The sequence below is a fragment of the Onychostoma macrolepis genome, chromosome 03 (genome assembly GCF_012432095.1).
Source record: "Onychostoma macrolepis isolate SWU-2019 chromosome 03, ASM1243209v1, whole genome shotgun sequence".
Classification (NCBI taxonomy): domain Eukaryota; kingdom Metazoa; phylum Chordata; class Actinopteri; order Cypriniformes; family Cyprinidae; genus Onychostoma; species Onychostoma macrolepis.
Window position 1 is genome coordinate 55011392 of NC_081157.1, and position 7461 is coordinate 55018852.

The 7461-nt window shown below is 40.1% G+C and overlaps 1 pseudogene; it reads right to left on the minus strand.

Annotated features, from left to right (window-relative positions):
- Positions 1-1938: 1938 nt before the first annotated feature.
- The window catches only part of LOC131536553 (uncharacterized), a 13720-nt pseudogene continuing 8197 nt past the window's right edge, over positions 1939-7461 (minus strand).

Here is a 7461-nt window from a genome sequence, read left to right on the forward strand (position 1 = left end):
TGAATAATAGAAGCGTATTAGTGTGTTATGTGTAAGCCAGGCTAAAGAGATGGGTCTTTAATCTAGATTTAAACTGACAGAGTGTGTCTGCCTCCCGAACAGTGTTAGGTAGACTGTTCCAGAGTTTGGGTGCTAAATAGGAAAAGGATCTGCCGCCCGCAGTCGATTTTGATATTCTAGTTATTATCAAACGGCCAGAGTTTTGAGAACGCAGTGGACGTGGAGGACTATAATGTGATAAGAGCTCGCTCAAGTACTGAGGAGCTAAACCATTCAGGGCTTTATAAGTAATTAACAAGATTTTAAAATCTATCCGATGCTTGATAGGGAGCCAGTGCAGTGTTGACAGAACCGGGCTAATATGGTCATACTTCCTGGTTCTAGTAAGGACTCTAGCTGCTGCATTTTGGACCAACTGTAGTTTGTTGATCAAGCGTGCAGAACAACCACCCAATAAAGCATTACAATAGTCTAACCTTGAGGTCATAAACGCATGAATTAACATTTCTGCATTTGAGGTTGAGAGCATTGGTCGCAATTTAGATATGCTTTTGAGATGAAAAAATGCAGTTTTACAGATGCTAGAAACATGGCTTTCAAATGACAGATTGCTATCGAACAGCACACCTAGGTTCCTGACTAATGAAGAAGAATTGACAGAGCAGCCGTCAAGTGTTAGATAATGTTCTAGGTTATTACATGCAGGGTTTTTAGGTCCGATAATTAACACCTCTGTTTTTTCAGAATTTAGCAGTAAGAAATTACTCGTCATCCAGTTTGTTATATCGACTATGCATTCCGTTAGTTTTTCAATTTGGATACCCAAACCCCTTCCTCTCCAACAAGTCCTTGGTGAATTGGGTTATATTTCAGTAGTCAACCAAGCTCCCTATTGGATGATCTGGGCCCCGCAAACTTTCCACTGGAAGCTGGTCATTCCTCTGGTAGAGGTCACCTAAGACCACTTTTGTCAGTGCCTCCCCAATTACATCACAACTGGTCTCCAAGCAATCTGTTAGTGGGAAAACTCTCAATACACGAAGCTGCTGGACTTCTCAGAACCAAATATCCAGAGGAGGAGGAGCACCGTCTCCCACACTGGTACTTCTGACTGGGGCCAACCCGAGGAAGCCCTTTATCCGAGTCATACTATTCGGGTTGGTTGAACTGATACCCAGGGACAGAGAATATCTCCACAGGCCGGCCGTAAGGAGCTCTCTTTACTCTAACTGGAATGCATACCAGCTGTTCCTGTAACCTCCCAACCCTTTGCATTCGGACAAAAGATGAAATGGTTGAGAGTTGAGATACTTTGCCACGCTCTGTCCCATATGTCTCAGTCCAAGTCCATCACTGTCATCCCAGAATGGCACAACCATGGGAATGCTTTCCAGAAGAAAATCCAGATCAGGCTGCAAGTAAAAATCACTTGGCTGCACCAACTTTGGAAAGTTTTTGTGCTGTGCTTTTGTGCTTTTTGCGTTCTCATCCCAGTGAATGTGTGTCCGTGCTGCTACAATAAACACATCTAGTGCATTCATATGCGCTGAATACTGCCAAAGATTATGTCGTATGTATAGGCTAAAATAAACAGCGTTCAATTAAAGTTCCCTATCTGACTATTTTAGAGTTGCTACTAAGTTTCGAAGTCAACAAAAAGTAGCATCACACATAGGCTACAATCATGACCGAACTCTGGTTACATTATCAGTCATCATTGCCACTTCAGAAAACTCATGCACATCCCTGTTAATGGTCCTACTATGTATTATACGTAGCTAGTGTTGTTGTAATGCTTAAATATAACAATTAATTTGAAATAACCCAATTAATTCATTCGTTAATTCTTAGTATTTGGGTTTTAAGACAAATTTGAAAATCGTGTTGTGTGAACTCGACCGCGAGGACGACTGCGCCCCCTGAGAGTACAGAAATAGGGAGCAAAGCGCAGAACAGTAAGCAAGAACGTCCTAACGGTAGCAAAGCCGGAAGCTTCATAAGTTCACAGGATATGTTATATGAGCAGATGCCATATGGGGGTCACATTCACAATGGAAGGAAATGCTAATTAATGCATCTACAGACTAAATTCCATTGTTAAGCGTATGGTTATCTATAGAGGATGAAATACCAATAACAGATAAAGAGAGTTGGAGCTGTTTGGAGCTAAACTGAAGAGCTTTGAGACCGCTGATTTACAAATAATAAGTTACACAATTATGAGACATTATAAAAACTTCAAAGAGTTTATTTATTATTTTACATGTGTTTACTGTGTGAGAGTGTGTGTTACTGTATCAAGTCTTTCTGAACTATGTAGCACACATTTTAACGCTGTCACACTCCTGATAATGTTTTGCTGCAGGTTACTGGCATCGACCAGCAGGTGGCGCTCGCCTGCATTCAAAGCCTCCAGAAATGAAGCACTTTTCAACACATCTGGCTGCAAAGCTTCAAAAGCTTCATGAAGCTTCATCTCTCCACCACTAGTGAAACTAATCTTCTTCCTCTGAGGGTTAATGGTGGTTCAAACAGCGCCCCCCGCTGGACTGGAGTGTGAAGCGTCGAGAGGAGGGAAAATAACATGAGAAAATACATAGTGCGTTTTTCCTTTAATTTCTGAGATGTTTGTAATCAAGAGTTTACACAGAGAGCTAATACAGAAAAAATCTTACATTTTCATAAGTAAGGACTTGTCTCTGGATTTAAATGATCAGTGAATGAATAAAAAAATATACATCTGTAAATATGTAATATGATAATTAACAGACGTGTTGCATCATCAGTTAAAATGGACCATTACAACATTTAAAAAGCCTCTATAAAAAGTTTAATGCAAGGATTAGATAACTCAAGGCTAGAAAACTACCATGTACTGTATTATGTGTATATGGAGCAAATATCCTTGAAAGCTGCATGCAAATATCCATAATATCATTGAGATGAAGATAAATCTTGCTGTAATCTGGTCTGATATTTATAGAGAGTATTTTATTGTAATATTGCATTCATCACTATTTCCTCTGGTGCTGTGAGTTCTTCCTCCCTGCAAAATAATTCAACACTAAATCATTACTGAGCTCTCAGATTATTAAAGATCGATGTGAATCATCTCAAACACTCACCAGCTCTTCTTGCACAGATGATCTGAAGAAGAATCACAGTAGGAGCAGCAAACGCTGCAAACTCAACAATAATCACAAAAAACAGACTCAATCTGTGAAACTGGGAATGAAATCAAAGCTTTGTAAAGACCTCTGAATAATGATCCAGCAGTCCTTCTGACTTCAGTTTCTGCTGGATCTGTGATCATGTCATGTTCAGTTCATCATCAACATCACATCATACTACAGCTTCACATCACAGAAATGATGAATGAACTCGCACCGCTTCATTAATCTATCATCTACTAGCATTGCATTTCAATCTCAAAGTGTTGGGAGGAAACTAATCTAATGATATTTTAAAAGAATCTCTCTCCAATGTGATCTCTTTCTGAATTCATTAACAATATGATATGTTCAGCAAAGTGGTTACCACAAAACTCTTTGTACATATCTGAACTTTAAACACTAACAGATCTTTCCTTCTAAACTTTATTTAATTAAACAACTCTTTTGATTTAAATGTAAGTGATTACATGCATTTATTAACATGAACAAGAGAGGATCCAGTGAAACTCAGAACAGTGAAAGATCATTGTTTGTCTGTACCTTGTGTAGAAGTTATTGGTGTCGTTGTAGTTGATTTTGTGTTGTGGACTGGAATCACTGGTGACGCTGGATCATCTCGAGCTGTGAAGATGAATGTTAGTTCAGATTAATCAAACTGTAGAATATGATTATCATGTTTTAATTAGTAAACACACAAGATAACTCTAGCATCATTATATTATCAGATCTAACAGAGACTCTTCAGTAACTGATCATGAGATTGTTTTCTGACCTGAACTCTTGACAGTATATGTGACTGAGCTCTGGACTCGATCTCTGTGAGTAACACTGCATCTCCACTCTCTGTTGTGATCTTCATTCAGGAGTGTTGTAGTCAGAGTGATGTTACAGTGATCTGATGCTGATATCTGATATCTGAGTCTGATATCTTCAGTTTAACACCAGCCTGATTCACCCAGAACAGCTCAATTCCCTCAGAACGGATCCAATCATCACAAGAGACTCCAGCATATGAATATGAATACAGCTGACAGAAGAGAGTCACAGAGCGGCCTGCACTGATCTCAGTCTGTGAGGATGATGAAGATGAAGAGACTGAAACACAAAATAACACACATCACACACTCTTCAATCACATGGATCAAAGTTCTTCGTCGCACTAAGTTAATTGTAGTTTGAATAGGTCTTAAATTGAGGCCAGACGAGGTGTGTTCCGCCTGCTGAGTGAATCTGGATCTGGAGATCTGGATGTGATCGAAGCCTGCAGTGAAAGCACGTTCCTCTCTCCGCTGTAAGCAGTCTGTGATCACTCCGCTCCGGGACACTCACGGAAAAACTGCTCCGTGTTCAGTCTTCTGATGCTACGACGGATTTCCGTCTGCAGCTTCTCACTGATAACACAGTAATGCTCATCACTCGCAGTCGGGTTATTAGCAGACAACACAGAGCAGAACCTGATTTCAGTGCAGGTTTGTGGATATTAATAACAACAGTTTCCGCTGCCCAGTTTTTCTGCATTGTCAGTGGTAACTTTTGCTTTAGAACAGTGAAACTTGGCTATCTTATGCAATTTTTTATGGTTATTATTAAATCTGTTTGATTTTGTTGCAGTAAATTGACAAGCAGAATCATACCAATTGCCGGTGGAAGCGGACTGAAAACAAGGTTAGTTTTGTGAGGCTTATACAGATGGTGTGATGTTATAGCTGTCATGTCTTTTCCAGAAATAACTTAATAATATTCTTTTGTTTTAGAATGTCCACGAGAGCTATTCTATTGATTGCGGGATCTTCATGTTGATGGTAAGAAAAAGAAAGGGAAAGTTAAAAAAAAAAATCGTTAAATATATCAGCTTCTCTTTTAATTAGAATGAAAAACATGAGGGCTTTTCACACATGAAATAGTTAACACCGGGTGAAAGTAAACCACAGGTAAACTGAATACTGGTTTATCTTGCTTCATGTTTCACACAGAATATAATTTACCTGCGGATGACGATTAATCCTGGGTTTTCATATGCTGCTGTTTTACACTGTACATTACTGAACCCCGGGTAAACATCCTTACATGCACATGTTCTGTGTCAGCGTCTCTGATTGGACAGACACTGCATGCGATGTGATGCAAGCACTGCACATCCTCATACTACAAACAGCTGACTTTACTATCAACTTTATTCTGAAGGTACTGTTTAGATTATAAGAGAAATATACAGTCTCTTTTTGACCCTGACTGTTGTGTTTTCTCTCAGCATTTGACATTTTTGACATCCTGTCAAATGCTGAATTTAATTTACTGCTTTTTTTGCAGTGACTGTCCAAAGCACTTGAATATGAGGCAGGCAATTGGTTGTCTGTCTATTGATAAAGGGTTAACAATGCTAATATATGGACTTGGTTCCAAATGATGATCTGTTAACATTGTAATTTTCCCCTCCGTGTGCATTTCCCTTCATACAAATATGATTTAACCTGTTAGAGAATACTGCAGTTAAAAGGTATCTCTTTATCTCTCTCTCTCTCTCTCTCTCTCTCTCTCTTGCTTCCGGTGCGGGTGTTGAGCGTGAGTGGACAGAGTGGTGCGAGTGGTGCGAGTGCTGAGCGTGAGTTCTTTTTTTCCTTGCTTTGGGTTGCTTGGGCTTTTCTCTTTTGAGTGTTTGATACCTGTTGGACTTGTCGGGCCGCGTGCTGCTGCTCACTGTGCGGGCAGCATGACGGCCCTACGGTCACAAGGGTTGAGTAATCTCACGTGGCGCCATGGCGTGAAAGTGGCGTCCGCGGTGAGTGTGGAGGACTGTTGTCTGGCTGTAGGTGAGGTCGTGGGGCATGAACACATCATGTCGGCCTCCAGGATGAACAGTGCCACAGTTGTTTTTCTTAGTTCGGTTGAGAAAGCAAATGAGGTAGTTGAGACTGGTATAGTTGTTGATAACCTTTTTACTCCTGTACTCCCTCTTTCTACGCTATCTAAGAAAGTGTTGTTGTCTAATGTCCCGCCTTTTGTAAGCGATGAAACTTTGGTGAGAATTATGTCACGTTATGGTAAACTGGTGTCACCTATTAAGATGATACCAGTTGGCTGTAAGTCCCCTCTTTTGAAACATGTGGTTTCGTTTAGACGCTTTCTTTTCATGATTTTAAAGGAAGATGAAGAACTCGATTTGTCACTGCATCTTAAAGTTGATGATTGTGATTATATTATTTATGCCACGATGGAAAAAATGAAATGTTTCAATTGCGGGGAGGTAGGACATTTAATTCGCACATGTCCTAGTAAATCAAATGAAAATAGGTCAGTGGCCGATGATAGTGGGGGCAGAGTTGGTGATTCGGCTGAAGCCGGACCATCAAACGCTGCTCCGTCTGGGACAGAGTCAGGTTGACGTGAGTCTGTCCAGGACTGAGTGTGTGACAGCTCCGGCAACTAATCCCGAGACCGTGGTTGGAAAAAATACTTCAGCAAATGCGGATACTCCGATTTCTAAATCCGTTGTGCAGACAGACGTGCAAAGAAGTGATGGTGCGGTTAATGTTTTGCAGTCCGATTCTTATTGGGATGGCACTGAAATGGAGGCAGAACAAAGCCAATTCAAAGTTCCAACAAAGAGGAAAAAAGCCACTGATTTTCAAGCTAATAAAGCAAAGAAAGCAGATGTGGAGGATGTCTATTGTGACGATGGAATGGAAAGATTCCTCTGATTCCAGCGTTAGTTTGTCTCAGAGTGACTTTTCTACCCGCAATTATGAAGTTGATGACATTAAACTCTTTCTTAGGGCCACTAAAAATAAAAGAGGGGTGCGTGTAACAGAGTTTTTTCCCGACGCGAAACAGTTTGTTGACAAAACTAGGCTTTTTATGTCAGAAAGTTTGTTTACAAATAAAGAGATATATCGGTTAAAAAAGATAGTGAGAACACTCTCGTCTGATGATACAAATGAAGACTGTGAAAAAGCTTAATACTATGACCATGAAAGGGTGTGTGAGTGCAGTTTTGCTTTGTTTTTGTTTTTTATTTTCTTCTAACATGTGTGAGGTGAATATTGCAACAATTAATGTAAATGGTTTAAGGGTAATGGAAAAAAGAGCTGAAGTGTTTGAGGTGGTTAAACAAAAAAAAAATTATGTTGCCATGTTGCAGGAAACCCACAGTGATTTAAGAAATGCTGCTGATTGGGCAGCGGAGTGGGATGGAGTCTCAGTTTTGAGTCACAACACCTCACTTAGTGGAGGGGTTGCCATTCTTTTCACCAAAAGTTTTATTCCACACTCTTATCAGGTTGAAGAAGTG